Here is a 17,433-nt window from a genome sequence, read left to right as displayed (position 1 = left end):
AGGATAAAGATAACAAAACCCAGCAAAACTCCTGGTATTTAAGAATATAAAATGTCCCATTGCTATTTTGGACAAAGCTTGGTCCTAGCTTTCTTTCCCCTCCTGTTGATAGAGAGCCAATTGTGTTTTGACTAACTAATTTATTTAAAATAAATCCAAATACTATTTGTTGAATACACATTATTAGAAACACAAATAAAAATAATTAATTTGGGGAATTTAAGTAATCATAGAGGAAGACTCCTGGTTGTTAGTCTGGAGACAGAATATCTGGATTCTTTGTTTATTTCTGATATAAACACCTCTGTGTTCTTGAGAAACTCTTGTTGAGCATCTTGCTTCCTCAACTGTAAAAATAAGGAAGGTGAAGTCTGTTTATTCAAGTCCTTTACAGTTTGAAAGTGCTCTTGCTTCTGATACAAGTCTGGGAGTGTGTGTATTTCCCCAGGACTGCACGTCCTTTCCCTCTCTCTGCTCTCCTTTCACATGTAAGTGCTAAGAGTCAAAATGATGAGATTCAGTTATCACACTACTGTGCAAATTGATTAATGTATTTAACTAAAGATTGTTGCATATTCAAAGCTCATTAGTCATGGTTCTCTCTGTACACACTGTCCGTATTCAATTGGACATTCTTCTTGTCTTTGTATGGAAAAGGTTTCTATCTGCATTTCAGAGAAAGCTTCTCAGTTTTGTTATAAAACCTCAGTTTTTCTTTTTTTCTTTTGTTACAGACTTAGTGGAGCCTTCTTTGTTGAATTGAATCATATGATTCACTGTTAGCTGGACATTTAATACTATATCGTCTTTCTATTGTTCAGTATTTTTCTTCATACTTTTATTTGTGCTTTGATAATGTCTCAGGAAAAGAAATAGAAAGATAACATTTCTTTGAAATAATTTATGCCTGTCCCAGGAAGGCAGTGCTTTGAATATAATTATTTAAACAAAATATACGTAAGTTCCCTGCAATAATGAATATGGAGAATGCATAATTAACTGATCCAGAAAATAATGTATTTTCTTTCACAAAATAAAAATATTTTCTTTAAAATGTCCTTCAAGATCATTAGTGTATGTCACGTATTTTGTGAAAAAATTTTAAATTTCCCCAAGTGTCCTCCTCTGTTTTTATATTTAATAAAGTCTCTCTTACTGCTCCTTAAGAGCAGGGAGTTCTCTCCGTCAACTAGTAGGTACCCATATTTGTTGACTGAAATAAAAGGCCCCCAATAATCTAACAAAACCCCCAGGTATCTATCAAAACTGACTGGGAAGTAGACATAACATGGTAAAAGATTGCTTTTAGGTTAAATTTGCTTTTAGAGATGTATACCTTACCTACTTCAAAGTTTTGTGGTCTTAGTAGCTACTTCACAGTTTAGGTGGTCTGGTTCTCTGTTGCTGAGTAACAAACTACCTCTAAATTTAGTAACTGAAAACAACATCATTTTATTTTGCTCATGATTTTCTGGGTGAGGAATTTGGGAAGGACTCAACTGGATGGTTCATCCCTGACCCAGTGGCACCAGCTGGGATAGTAGTTGGAGGCCCCATTTCCAAAATGGCTTCATCATTTACATATCTGATGCCTCAGTACTCCTTGGCTTCTGTCTGTCTATGTGGTATCTCTTCTACCAGGGCCTTTACATGTGACTTGGGCTTCTTACAGCATAGAAATCTCAGTGGAATCACACTTCTTACATAGTAGCTAACGTCCTCCAAAGCGATCATTCCAGGAGGCTCAGGGAGACCTGCAAGGCTTCTTATGACCTAGCCTCAGTAGTCCCAAAATGTTACTTCCATCTCATTCTATTGGCCAGAAAATCACTCAGGTGGGCCCACGTTCAAGAGGAAGAGAACAATAGATTCTATCTTGCAATGGGAGAATGACATGGGCAGACAGGGAGGGAAGGAATTGATGGTGACCATGTTGGAGACAAGCAACCACAGAAGAGGGAAATATACATAGCCGTAGAGATAATTCAACTCCCTTTTTCTATGGTCAGACAATAGTTATCAAACATTTATTGTTCATTTTGACTCTTCCATCTATTGAAAACATTTGCATGTGTCTTTCCTCATTAGAATATAATTAACATGAAAAACACTCCATATCCAGTGAATCTAGAAATGTGTCCTTTTGCAATTCTGTCTTGGCCCAAACTTCTGCTCCATTAGAATTCCAAGCAGTGATGTTGATTCTCCCATTACAAGAATTTAAGCAATCTGCCTTCTTCTCTTCATTCTGTCCATTTATTTCAATCTCAAGGACTTGGTTCTTATTGAACTTCATAAGGCTAGGACTTCTCATTTTGTATGACTCTACTCAAATGTTAGCTCATCAGTGAAACCTTCCCTGACCATCCCATCTAATATTGTACCCTTACAGGTCCTTTCTATAATAAACTTATTTCCTTCTCAACAATCTCTATCTGAAATTACTTTTTGTATTTGTTTGGTTGTTTATTTTCTCCAATTTCCACCGTTGTATGTCCAGGTTCGAGGATTTGGTACCTAGTATATGGGTAGGTGCTTAGTAACTATTTGCTGGACAAATTAAATAACCACATAGATAACTAAAAACATATTTGCCATTGATTGATTGGCACTGTAGTGACAAAGTCAAAGTGTGTTTTATATGTCAATATATAACACAAATAACATTAAAGTAAAACCAATTTCTTCAGTGGGAAAAAAAACTTTCTATTGAAGAACTGAAATAATCAAACTGCATATTTATAATCTACAGTACAGAGTACAGTTGCAGGAGGACAAGCACAGTAAGAACTGAGAAATTTAATAGCACTTTGAGATGATGATATTTCATGTTGAATAGGTATTCTCAAACACTATAGGTGAGAGTATAAATTCAGGAAAGTACTAATACGTATCAAGAACATTGAAAAGAGTTCTTTCGTTTACTCAATAGTTCTATTTCTACAAGACTTCCTCATGAAGAAAAAATGAAGCAGAGAAAAATAGTGTATATATAATGATGTTCATTGAAATTTTGGATATACAACTTTATGTCTAACAATTGTGGATGATTCAGTAAGATACGACATACCTACATAATGAGAAATTACCTTCTCTGTAAAAATACTGTGTACCAAGAGTGAATGAACATCATAAACTATTTATGATACAATTTCCAAGTGTAAAAAGGCAGACTACAAAATTATATGCACAATTTCATCTCAACTATTCCCAAATATAAGTGTAGAGAAAGAATTTGAAATGAAATATACCAGGGAATTTACATTACCTATCACTGGATGATGAAAGAGAGGTTAAATTCTTTTTTCCTTCTTTATGTATTTATGTATTTTTCAAATCTTTTACAATGAACATTTATTAGTTTCATAAGTAGAAAAATAAAGTATCTAAAATTTAAAAGTCTTATAATAGATCAGTGCAATAATATTAAGCAGGCCTCTCAGTAATTGTGACTGGTTAGGTAACTTCATTGTCAAAAGCACCTAAATTCTAGTTTAGACCGTAAGACGTAACTGAATGAGAGTAACAGCAAACTGCTACTAGTGGTTGATGTTTCAGTCTGTAAAGATCATTTGTTTTTTTGTTGTACATGTTTGTATTCAAGACAATTAATAATCCTTTATTTTGTTTAAATGTGTCCTATAGAGTTGATGTCTTTTTCCTTTCTTAATTTAATAGATAATAGGTTGAACACATGAAATTGCCAATATTTTAACTTTTCTGATATATAAAAATGGCATTTTCATGCATTTGACTTAATAATTTTTGTATCAAATATTGAGGTAATAACAATGCCTGGTGATTTTTGTAATGCCATGTACTGGCACTTTATTTTGGCAAGTAATGTTGACACATGTCTTCAGATAAATGACTGTTCACATCCAGACTCATTTGGCAGAAACAATAAGCTTTCATGCCAATTCAGAGAGGAGAGAGGTTCAGGAAGACAAAAGGGTTGAGAGGGACGTTTTACAATATATCAAATATGAGTAATGATATCTCAGTTTATACTTTTAAAAGCACCGGTGATACTTAATCTTTCAATAACACTTTATAGCTTACAAAGCATGTTCTCACTCATTATCTGTTTTAATCCTCAAAACCTAAGAGAAAGATCATTTTATCCCTATTTTACTGTTCTGAGTGATTTTGATTTACAAGGCCATGCAGCTAGAAAGCAGAAGAGCTAAGATTTGAACCTGGATTAGCAATCCAGATGACAGGTAAAATTTGTGCGTGAAAACAAATCTTAATTTTGTAGAAATACATTATAGCCAGTAATTCAAGTTTGGAAATCTAGTCATTTCTAAAGATAAGTGTTGTCCAAAGGTTGCCTTATATCTCTCTTAAATTATGCTCAGATTCTTCACAATTATTTTTTTCAGTTTTTAAAATTAATGTTTTAAATAACCTGTGATTATAACTTTCACAAATATATGTATATACCTTTGAATTGAGAATACCACACAAAAATAAGAATCAACTTTTAGGACCAGTGTTTCTGGCATATGTCAGAATTGATTTGAAATTGAAATGCAATTGAAAATCTATATAGCAGTCTGTGAAGTATGGATTTTCAAAATGACAGTTTTTCAAAATGCATATTAATATTTGAGGGAAGAGGCAGAGAATCTTTTATTCTTAGAAGTCCTTTCAAGAAATCCACTTTGAGGATTATTTCCTCTTTTTGAATCTAGCAAATAATGTCATTTTAAATAAAATAATAACTCTGTAACAGAGAAGGTGTTTAGTAGCTTTTGTAGGCAGAGCAACTCTGGGAGTTGTATTGAACAATGTGCTTCTTACCTAGAGAAAGAGGCATTTGTAAACAGAGTCTGAAAAGCAGAGCCTAATTCCAGTGGGGCTTTTCTGTTTGTCCTGTCAGTGGCTTCTCCCTTCCTCTGCTAAATCAAACACTGCATTTCTCCTGGTTAGGGATTTAAGAAAAATCCCGCTAGTGCGGCCCACTTCACATTTATGGAATGACTGTTTGCCAGTTTCCGATTTGTTTGGGGCCATGTAAATAGAAAAATAAATAACAGCAACCCTTTCTTATAATGCAATGAACTGCACCACAGATAAGGGGAATTAAAATTATACTTACATTGGATTTTTCTATGTACAATTTCATTAAGGAGCACATGCCCTTAAGGAAATTAAAAAAAAACACACAATCTTTCACCCTCATCTCTTGGTTTCATAAATGTGTTTACTGGAAGAAATTTTTATATTGAGAAATAATTTGCTGCTTTCTCCCCAATGTTGCCTGTTTTTCTTTCTTTTTTTTTTTTTTTAAATTTCTTTGTAGTAACCAGATATTCTGTTTCAAAATAATCTACCTGAGTTACTCAGTGCTTCTCCTAAAACTATTGGGAAAAATGCCCTCTAAGTCAGCATTTAAAGGAAATGCATGAGAATGTTCCTGGGTCAACAGAAAATGCATACATCATCCACTTATGATTTTAATTTTGAGTGATTTGCTTAACCTTTGAAATTTTGAAAGCTCCTATTCGTTGTTACATATATTAGTTTTTATGATGTATATTCACTCCCATGTGGAAAATCTCTGTCATTGTGAATGTTCTTTTTAAAAACAGACATTTAACAGTGTCCTGGTTTCATGTGTGGCTAAAGCAAACTCAGTCTGTGAGCTGGAATGCATTGGACATTGTTTCCAGTAGGTCAATAAAATGACAGATGGATTTCAGCCAAGTTGTAGCAGAGGACACACATCCTCTGTTGAAAGAGCTGAAAAGACAAATTAATATTGAAGTGTGGAATACTGAATTGGACTGTCTTTCAGTGCACAGAAATAGACTCAAGTAGATTACCAAAATGAGGCATGTGCACTTCAGGCAACTAAAACAGACATGCTCTGCAAACAAGAGATGGTAGAATGTGATATTCTGAAAGTGGTGAAGGTTTAGTCGCCATAATATGCAATAGGGGATCACAGAAACACCTTGAATTTTAGGACCTTGTCAACACCTTGCAATTTAGGAATTTCCATATTTGCAACTCCAAGCTAAAATATTCTTTGTTGTTTTTATTGCACTTTAAGAGTACGTATTTTTAAAGACTATTTGTCAAAATATTTAAAGTAGGGGAGAAAGTTTTAGTCTCACTTAACAGTTTATTAATGCAGGAGAAAATAATACAACAAGATAACACAAGACTTTAAATGTTAAGTCAAAACCTGCCCACACAAAAAAGTTCAAATTTCTTTCATAACCTAACACCTAAAGTAATTAATGATCAAGCTCATATCTTATTTCCTATAACATCTTTTATAGACCAAATTCTGGGGGGAAAAATCGAATCTTTATTTTTGCTAATCTTTAAGGGAAGTTTAACATTTCCTTTGATAATGAATGCAGCAAACCACTCACAGTAGTATTAGCAGTACTGTGACTTTATCACCAATAGAAATTATATTTTCATATCACATTACAGTTGTTGCAGGACTCTTGTACTTGAAATATATTGTTTACAGTTCATTGTAACTCTGAAATTATGGTTGTTAATAGACCCACACATATATAACTATAATACATCACAAATCATGTTTTTGAATATTTTTATAACTGCATTTCACTATATTTGGTTTGCTTTGTAATCTTATTTTATTGTATGCATTAAAAATAAATTTGGAGAGGTGGTCCACAAGCATCACCAGACTGCCAAAGAGGCCTATGTCAAAAGACAGATGAATAATCTTTAGAAAAACTGACCTTAGTGATCATCCCCCAACTGCTGGGCATGGAATTTTAATTTTGTGCCTTTGCCTGGAAGGCAGTTATCCCCATGCTCTATTTCTTCCTTCAAGGTACAGTCCAGATGTTACCACATCCACTAGATTTCTCCTGATCCCACCAGGCAGTATCAATTGATCTTCCTTTATATCCCTTCAAAATTGCTTTTCTCATTTCTATTAGAACTTACCTTTGATTGCAATCAATTGCTTCATTCTATGTCTGCTTTTAGAGTGTCAACTTCTTGGGGGCAAGAATAGCCTTATTTAATTACCATTTAATTATTGAATATAACCTCATTGTGGTTGGGAAATGTGTTCTCTATATTGATACTTTGGAATTTACTTAGACTTGATTTATAGCTTGGTACGTGATTAATTTTTGTAGATGTTCCATTTATGCTTGCCAAGATGGTGTAATCTGAAAGAGCCAGGTGCAGGTTTGTTAATTGTGTGTTTCAAATCTATATCTCTACTGGAAGGTCCCCCCCCCACCGCCCTGCTTGATTCATCGATTATTTACAGAGGTGTGTTAAAGTCTCCTGCTATGATGGTAGATGTGTTAATTTCTTATTTTAGTCCATCATTTAACTTTATATATTTTGAATCATTATTAGGTACATAAAAATCTAAAACTGTAATATCATCCTGATGAACTGGACTTTTAATCAATATGCAATGATTTTATTTCTAGTAGTTATTTTTGCATTACAATACATTTTTTTCTTATATTGATATAACTCAGCTCTCAGTTGGGTTAGAATTTTCCTGTCTTTTTCCATTCCTTTACTTTCAACTTTTCTGTGCCATAGTCTTTAGATGTGTCTTTTGCAAATAAAATAATGCAGGATTTTATATATTTTAAAAAATTTATTCTGAAAATCCTTGTCTTTTACCTGAAAAGTTTAGTCAATTTACAATGTTTGTAATTACCTGTATTTTAAAATTCATTTCTAACATCTTCTACACTTTACCTTGGCCCTGCCTTTTCTAGAATTTTATCCCTCTTTTAAAAAAAACATTTTTCCAGATTGAGATATTTTTCTTTTTCACTACATTTTTCTCTATTAATTTGAAAGTTTTAATTCTATTTGTATTATTTTAGTCATTCCCTAGAAAGTTTAATGTTCATATCTAAAAGTCTAACGTTTATCAATGTCTTTACCTTCTTCCCAAACAAGGATTGTGAATAAGTTTAACCCACACCTCTCTTGCTTATTTATTTGCTAATTTTGTCCTTCTTAGACCCATAAATTTCTGTATATTTACCAATTTATTTACTGAACATCCCTTTTCTCAGATTTTTGTATCATCTTACTTTTGCCTTTAGAATTTTCTTTATTCATTTTTGGAGGTATAAAAATTCTGTTTTTATTTATCTAAATTTAAAAAAAATTTACCCCTCCCTTCTTTTAAATAATTTTGCTGCATATAAAATTATAAATTATAAGCATTTTAAAAAATTTCTTTGAAAATGTGATACTATTGAATTTGGACTTCTATTTTACCAAGTCAATTGTTAATCTTTTTTTTTTTCCTGTGTAGGTAATCTGTCCCTATCCCTCTTGCCCTGAACTATTTTCTTTTTTTTTGAAGGCATCACATATTTATTAGTGAACAAACCTACTAGTGCAGAAATATATTAAGAGAAAACTCCTTTTTCCAATAATTTCCCAATAAAACACACCCAACTGTTCAGACAGTGGTTATCTTTTCAGTTCTATGGTAAGATCCAAGCAACCCAGATACAGCGTAAACAGGTGTGCCATCTCATATGCAATTCCTTATAGACTCAGCTTGGTTCATCTCCAATGTGTCCTCTTGGAATTGTACCTGATTTTATTACCAGTTTTCATCCAAATCCATTGAGGAATGGCTGATTCTGCTTTTGTTTCTTGGCCAGGAACCACTTGATCCTGAAAGTCTTGTGAGAAGACATGGGGAAGAAGAGTCAACCGCATGCACTATGATGGTGGCATAAAAAGGCCTTGAGCTAATTTTTATCTTTGGTGTCCTTTACTTTCACCAGACTGTGTCTAGGTGTGGATTATTTTTTATTTATTCTGCTTTGGTTATGATTAGATTCCTAAATTTGAGGATTTGATATCTTTCATCATATCTGGACAATTTTTAGTCATTATCTCATTGAATATCTTATTGCCCCCCTCTCTATTGTCTTATTCTAGGTGTCCAATTAGACATATATTGGACCATTTCCAATATATGAGATATCCTCTATGTGTCAACTTCTCTCTCAGACATTCTATCTGTTTGTTGTAATTTTAATTAGGTAATTTCTTATGTTTATCTTCCAGTTTACCCATTTTTTTCTGGAGATGTGTCTAATCTATCTAGCACATATATTAAGTTTCTAATTTCAGTTACAGTACTTTTCACATTAGAAATTCTGTTTTTTTGTTTTGTTTTTGTTTTTCTTTTCAAATCTGCCTGACATATTTTATGGTCTCATTCCTTTGTTGTACTTTTAATTCTCTCCCTTATTTCTTCAAATATATTAATCAATCTTGTTTAACATTCTACATCTGTCAAGTTCAGTATCTGCTGTATTCGTAGGTATGATTCTGTAGTATGTTGTTTCTGTAGATTCTTATGATAGTTTATTTCCTTACATGGTTAGTGATTTTTTAAAACTATGAGCTCACATTCCTTGGAGTTTGTATTCTTTGGACTTTGTATTGTTGCTGTAACAAGTTACCATAAACTTGGTGGCTTAAAACAAAACAAATTTATTCTCTTACAGTTCTGGAGATCAAGTGTCCAAAAAGCATTTCATTGGGCTAAAGCCAAGATGTTGGCAAGGCTACACTTCTTCCAGAGGCTCTGGAGGATTATTTGTTTCCTTGCCTTTTCTGGCTTCTGGAGTTGCATTGCTTGCATTTCTTGATCCATGGTCCCTTCCTCCATTTTCAAGGCTAGCAGTGTGGCATCTTCAAATCTCTCTCTGCAATGCCTTTACGTCACATTCTTCTGTGTCAAGTCTCCCTCTTATAAGGACACTGTGATTACATTTAGGGTTCAGTTAGATAACTTAGGATAATCTCCCCATATCAAGACCCTGAAGTTAATCACATCTGCGAAGTCTCTTTTGCTATATTAGGTAACAGTCACATGTTCTGGGTGTTAGAATATGTGCATTTTGAGGGGTCATTGTTTAACCTCCCATAGGCTTTATCTGTGAAAGTTATTTGAAACCTGGTTTAAAGTGTGTTCTCTATAAAAGACTTGTACGTCTCCCAAGTTTTGCTGGTACTACCAACCCAGAAATAATTTAAACAAAAATGTTTTATTTTGGGAGGACAGATAGGTAGTACACCTTTCAGACTAGACGTGCATCAGCATAGCTTATAGAGGAAACTTCTCCTTCTTCTTTTTTAATCATCCAGAGTCAAGACAAAGCCAATCTTGTATCCCAACCACATTCTTTTGTGGGGTGGTATTTTTCTATTTTCCTCACTGAGGGTATTGCTCCTCAAAGATCCTACTTTAGGGGAGGCTTCAATCCAACTTCTTACTTTACTCAAGCCTTAGACTTGGTCTCCTGTTTCTTGTAAAGGTCTATTAAAAATTAGAGTATAGACTGCCAGAATGGACATATTCCTTCAGGGAAAATTCTGGTTCCAACAATCACCCATGTGGATTAGCACTTTCTGTATTTTCCTTTCTGATCTCCAAGAAATTATCTTACTTTTCCATCACCACAGCCATGTTTTACTATACATATGTGTGCATATATAATATAATTTATATATATATATTATATATAATACATATATATATAAAATATATATATATATATATATATATATATATATATATATATATATATATATATATATATATATATATATATATATATGTATCGGTATTTTTAAGTGTGCTGTATTAGCAGGGTATTCTCTGAATTTAGGTTGCAATTGTCAGAAACAGAAGTCAGGTATTGAAAGAGCCTCTAATTTATCCCTTTCCAGCACCTAAAACAGTGACATCTGACTGTGACTAATGATTGTTAAATAAAAACAGCAGACTGAAGCTTGGAAGGACATTAAAATTGAGTAGTAACAGAGACCATACGGCCCAGGGAGTCTAAAGTATTTACTCTCTGGCCTGTTATGGAAAAAGTTTGTCTTGTTTAGAGAGTTTATTTTGACCCCTCCACAAGGCCAGGATAGGAATGGATGGTAAGTTAATCTCAGAAGTCTCGGTTTATCCTGGAGAGGGTGTCCTTCCTCTTGGTGATAGAGACCCACCTGGCCTCAGAAATGTCTCTGAACTTCATGAACCCCAGGGCTTACCTACCATGTCTGTTTTCTCTGCAACCACAGATGCAGCTAATGTGTAAAGAGCCAGCACATGGAATATCTTTTACTGAGACTCCTCTCCCTTACTGTGTGTCAACATAACTGACTCATAAATTGCTGAGGTGATAGCTATGGCTTCATGTTAACCTACATATTTAATATGTTTGAAGGAGAAGATGGAGAAATCTGGGATGGCTCTGCTGCCAATTAGTAAAATGAGTATGGAAAACCCACCATATCTCTGGACCTCACTCTTTTCATCTGTAGAAAGACAGGTAAATTCAGTGACCTGTGAGCTCCCTTCTACTTCAGTGTTCTCTGAATCTCAAGTCAGAATACAAAGTTTTCTCTTTCCCAAAGTATCGTGTTTCCCCGAAAATAAGATCGACCCGGAAAATCAGCTCTAATGTGTCTTTTGGAGCAAAAATTAATATAAGACCCAGTCTTATTTTACTATAAGACCAGGTATAATATAATATAATATAATATAATATAATATAATATAATATAATATAATATAATATAATATAATATAATATAATATAATATAATATAAATAATATATATAATTAATATAATATAATATAATATAATATAATATAATATAATATAAATACCGGGTCTTATATTAATTTTTGCTCCAAAAGACGCATTAAAGCTGATTGTCCAGCTAGGTCTTATTTTTTGGGAAACATGGTATAGTTCCTTCAGGAAGATTAGATAAGTGAATACATGTAAAGTCATGAGAACAGGGCTTGGCACAAAATACATCACCAATGAATATTAGCTATTATACTGTGGTCATTAGTATTACCAAAGGCCTCTTAGACCTGGGGAAAGCCTGCAATCATTAATCCTTTTGTGTGTGTGTGTGTGGATAGTTGTCCCTCATGTTCTCTGGTGAGAATTTGGGCATGTGCAGCACTGGAAGGAAATTCTGATCTGTATAACACAGCAATACCAATATTCTCTGAGCTTTCAGAGGGATTGATGAACCTCCCCACTGCTGTTGACTGCATCACCAGGAGGTGAACCACAAGCCACAAAACATTGACCAAAATGTGCATCTGCAAAAGAAAGAGGGAGAATTAAAAAAAAACCTCAACTTTGCAACCTCAGGCTGGGCCGGGTTTCCCTAGTGATATCTACACACTGAATTGGGGAAGTAAAGATTACTGTGATGGATATGTTAGCTGAGAAGCATGCTCATTGCAGAGTTGAGGACGACTGTCAACCACACTTGCTCTAGCTAGAAATCTGATGTCCCACATGTTTTTTTGTAGCATTCAGGGTCCTAGAAGGAAATCATTTAACAAATAAATGACGAAGCATTGATATACAGAAAAGGCAAGGTTAAGGTAGGGTTCAAAGAACCATTGAAGGATGTTGAGGCCAGCAGAGAATAGAAATGGTGGACACGTATTACCACAGGGATGATACAAGCAAGGGGAGTAAATTATATGAGTGGACCCCAGAGATGGCTGGGGCCAAAGAGGAGGGGCCTGGCAAAGAGCAGTTACAAAGGGATGCAGTTACTTTCAGAGAAGCAGGAAAGAAACAGGGAAGAGATAACGCATCTCCTGATCCTCCTGGTTTCTGGTAGCTTGTGATGCCCCCCACTAGCTGAATCCAGTTAAAAACTAGCCAGCAAGGGGGCCCAGAGAATGTCTCCATAGCACAGGACAGAGTAAAGAGGGCACAGATAATGGAGGAGAGGCGACAGGGAGAACAGAGAGCAACTAGAGTATTGGCCTCTAGATGCCTCGCTGGTTGGATATTTTTATCGTGCTTTTGACACATGGTCTCTTACTGGTGGATGAGAATATCTGAGTGAGGGCAAGTGTGTGTTGCTTTAGCCTAGTCTGTGTGTTATAATGAAAAAATACCCAATTTGAACTAGGATACCTGAATACTGGACTGTTAAAGAAAAACTTATTCATGACACTTGTTAAAATGGTAAGGCAGACTTTATTCAGGACTCCTGCAATGGGATTTTGCAGTAGGGGAGAGAGAGGGAGCTCAGTCCTGAATATGACAAGGAAACATGGGCGTTTACAGCCAAAAGGCAGGATAAGAGGGGGTCAATGGATGAAAAGTTGCTAAGAGGAAACATCTGGAGTATGGGGAGATTCCAGCTAAACAGACCTAACAGGGTTCTTGTTGAAGGCAGGCCAGGGTGATGGTGGAGGATGAGGAATTTGGTTGCATATCAAGGATGGGGATTCTAGCTACACTGACTGAGCTAAAACTGAACTCTTTCTAAAACTGCACTTGTGATGACAAGCCCAAGAACAGGGTTGGGTCAGGCTCAGAGGAACCTGTCTAGAGTTTGGTTAAGGACAAAGTTCTTATTGGGTCTCAGCTCCTCCAGAAACTTGGGTAACCTTAGGCAGGTCGCTTAACTGCTCAAAGACTTGCTTTTTTATCTGTAAAATTGAGTTAGTAACATTTGTCCAATCTTTCTCATCAGGATTCAAGAATCAAATGAAATAATGATTAAAAATAAGCTTCAAAATCAACGTAGGGATATAAGCCCTGAGCCTAGAGTGGACGCTGAAGGGACTGTTTTTAGTAGGGACTTTGGGATTCTTAGTGTACAAGTGGTGTGGCTTGGGGATATGGGTGACGACACACAGAAGAATGTGGCAGAGATTGGTAGTTATCCACCAATTCTATTCTTCCCTGCATTCAAAGCATTTGCATTATAATTTGGCATGTGGCTGCCCAGAGACACTCCACTTCCCAGGCTTCTTTGCTGGGTGTGGACGTGTGAGTTGAGTACAATCTCTCCAATGAGATGTAAGCAGAAGTGATGTATTTCACTTTCAGGCTTGTCCCATGAGCCCTCTCAACTCATTTCTTTTAATTATGGATAAATCCAGCCAGCTACCTTTTAATTATTGCCTGAGAGGTAAGAATGCGTTTCACCTTTTTAAATCATTATGTAAGAATTTAAATCAAACCTTTGATTTTGCCTCTTGGCCTTCAGAGTCTAAAATATTTACTACCTGGCCCTTTAAAAAAATGTTTTTTAGCTCCTAGTCTACACTCAGAATCTGTCTCTGGAGATGGGGTTGATAGGCTACGTCTTCTTGAGGTGCATGGATGGTGTTGGGAGAATTCCCAAAATGCTAGGGAAGCTCACTTAGAAATAATGAGGATAGAAACATGGAATGTAGCAATGTCAAATACTCATAAACTTTGGTGAACTGTCACAATTCACTCCACTAGTACATACTAATAATATAATTAGTCACTATTTGCTGTATCCATTATTTTGTGCTGCACACTCTTCTAGGCACGAAGATAATAATCAAAACTTGCCTGTGAACAATTTCTCATCCTTCGTCTTGGCCAAACACATAAGACTCCCCCCGTCAACCTTTGGTTTTGGTGTGGTGTGGGGGATGAGGGAAGTAATGCCTATGCAAAGTGGACCATCTAGTTCCTAGGGCACCATATCAAGTGATATAAAGCACTATAAGTAATAAGATCTTCTCAGTGCAGACGGGGGTCACCCGTAAGTGCTGTTCATTTAAGCTCTCCAAAAGGCTTTAACAATCGTATAAAACTTGGTCCTGTGTTTTGAATATAGAGGAACGTGCAATTTAGATTTTAAAAATCAATATAAATTAGTCTTAATCTGAATTCACTTCAAGGGAAAAGCAGTAGTCCAGGAGATGATATAATGATTAGGAATCAATTTTTACTGGTTTTATTTTTTTTAACGTCTCATATATTTGGTATATGAGACCAGCTCCATAACAAGGTTAAAAAAGGTGAGACGTCTATAGATCACGGCAGGTGAGTGGCTATTATTTACTTAAGAGGCTTTGAGATTGTGGTTTAGTTTAGGATTTACTGGGAAAGGCTGGTCCTTGGAGTGGAAGTCTAGTGTTTCAAACAAGAATCCTTGCCCAACTAATTAGGAACACAAAGAAATTAACTAAGGGGCAAGGCGACATTCACAGAGTTGCTTATGGCCTGCAGTGAAGGGTGCTGGCTTAGAACACAGTCTTTTTTGAGATGTTTATTTAAATCACTGCTTAAAATATGACCTGAGACCGTGTTGGTGAAATTTACAGTTTGTAAACTGTAAAAGGCAATGCGATCATTAGGCATTATGGTTATTCTTGTATTTGCTCTTCTATGTCAGTTCTCTCATTTAGCCCTTATTGCTCTTAAAATCAATATCTGGACCATTCCTGCCAAGAGAAGAAGACCACACCGAAACGCATGGCCGTTCTAGTCCTGAGAGGGGAATGTATGTGTGTGTGTGTGTGTGTGTGTGTGTGCGCGCGCGCGCGCGCGCACGCAGCTGTCATGAAGCACAAGGATTAGTCATTCTTCAGATAGAATAATAATCAAAACACTAGCTACCACTTATTGAGAGCCTACTGTGAGCCAGGTGTCATATATGGGTGCTGGGAATTCTCTTTGCCCCATAAGTACATTCTCTCCCCTTCTCTGTTCTGCTCTAGAGGGCTGGTCCTGGGACTGTATATTATAGGCACTTTAATCATTTTGACACTATCTAACCTAAATGTTAGAATGAGCTGTCCCCACTTTTAAAATTCAGATAAAATTAACCTACCCTCCTGCTTCATGGATTGCCTTGCTATCCGAATGGGCTATCATCATTTCATATTTTTTCTCCTAGATATATTTCATTTATCTATGTCCGCTGCTGAAACCCACAATCATAAGGCTTTTCAGTGGGTAACAGACTATTTGGAGAAGAAGGAGGTAGTTTATATGACAGGCAAACAATTTAAAGTTGAAGTGCAGACATTCTTATTTGGGTTATTTTCCCTTTGTTCTTTCCAGCAATTCAGGCTTTAGTTCTTCATAAACTCGCTCATCTTTTTTCTTTCCTTTGCCCCCTCTTCCACATCTAGCTCTGGGTCTCCCTTTGTTTAACCAAAGATTGTTCATAGCTCTGTTAGATGGGGGTCATATTCTCTGGGCCTTCTCTCCCCACCCCTCCTCTACCTGTCTCTGCTGTGGGAAGGGAGCTGAGCAGAGATCCATTCCACATCGACATGGAGTCTGTCACCTCACTCACCCCACATCCTCCTCTACAGTCCATCCATCCCCAGGCACCTTCAGATACAAAAGTAGGTTGTATCCGATTGATACAGCCAATTGAACTTTTCAATTGACGGCCAATTGAACTTTTAAATGCCTACCCTTCCGCACATACCCCACATTCCAGTTTGTATTATCTTTAGTTGCTTCTTTTCACCACAGGTAAGGAAGGTTTTGAAGGTGCTGACAAAAAGAAAAGGGGCCAAGGAGGTCTGGCTTTAGTAAGGACCCTAGACGACCCAGGGCTACTGTGTAGTCTCTGACCACAAAGGTTTCCCATTGGGATGTGGGAACCTGAGCTGCCTTGATACCAAACGTCGGTCAGCTGCTGGTCTTATTCTCCTTAGTCCCTGGTAGGGATACCCTAAGGACTTAAACAGGGGTGTTCACAGCAAGGGGAGGTGTGGATCTGGGCCATCTCTCCATTTCTTTCTACTACAAAACAAGCTATCAAAACAAATCCCTCATCATTACCGAGCAATGAAGGCGAAGCCTATGCCACAGATTTTCTAACCCAGAATCGCTGCTCTTTTCCTTCCTCCGGACTGGCATCCTGTGTCACATCCTCATGTCCCTCGCCAGGGCCAGTTCTGTCTCCTACTGGACCTCAGGCCTTCTGCTCCTTCACTGCCCCACCTGGGCTCGTACTGCTGCCGGTGAGCCTCCTCAGGTCAGATGCGAGTGGGCAAACCCTCCTCTGTTTGTATTTTAGTTAAATATTTTCTTTGTGACTTTTACCTGTAATGGAACAGGTAGTACTTACCTACTGTAAAAAATACAGATAAAAACTATTTAGAGAACAAAAGCGAAAGTCCTTCTAATCCTGCTCCAATCACTCCCTAGAGGTAGCCACAGTTAATAGTTTATTTTGTGTCCTTCTGAGTGTACAACACATGCACAGACGTAAGTACACATATGCACATGCACACCTGGCTGTGTACTTTTCTACAACTTGATCTTTTCACTTAAAAATATATGGAGAGATCTTTCCATGTCAATACATATCAACCTAGCCTTTATTTTAAAAGGCTGTGAAATAGTCCATTTATTTCATGGATTTGCTGATATTTGTTCAGCAGTTCCTATTGATGAACATTTAAGTTGTTGCCAGTTTTCACTGTTACAAACTATGTGTTTCATTGAAGTCTTAAATCTACGTATCAACCTATTTTTTTTAGCATTTTTAAGTGTCTGCTGACTCCTGTTTTCAGACCCATAGCATTTAAAAAAAATAAAAATATTTCCTAAGTTATACGTTTACAGTTTGAAAAATCA

General features: G+C 36.1%; 1 long non-coding RNA gene and 1 pseudogene across 1 annotated transcript in view; one reads left to right on the top strand and one right to left on the bottom strand.

The window, feature by feature from the left end:
- LOC141570357 (uncharacterized) overlaps window positions 1–17,433 on the top strand; it is a 271,614-nt gene that overhangs the window by 206,716 nt on the left and 47,465 nt on the right. The gene's annotated exons all lie outside the window — the stretch shown is intronic.
- LOC109455482 (large ribosomal subunit protein eL39) lies at window positions 8,536–8,690 on the bottom strand (annotated as a pseudogene).

The sequence above is a fragment of the Rhinolophus sinicus genome, linkage group LG03 (genome assembly GCF_036562045.2).
Source record: "Rhinolophus sinicus isolate RSC01 linkage group LG03, ASM3656204v1, whole genome shotgun sequence".
In the NCBI taxonomy this organism is placed as follows: Eukaryota; Metazoa; Chordata; class Mammalia; order Chiroptera; family Rhinolophidae; genus Rhinolophus; species Rhinolophus sinicus.
The sequence above is the reverse complement of the archived record's forward strand: the minus strand, read 5'-3'. Positions and strand labels throughout refer to the sequence as shown.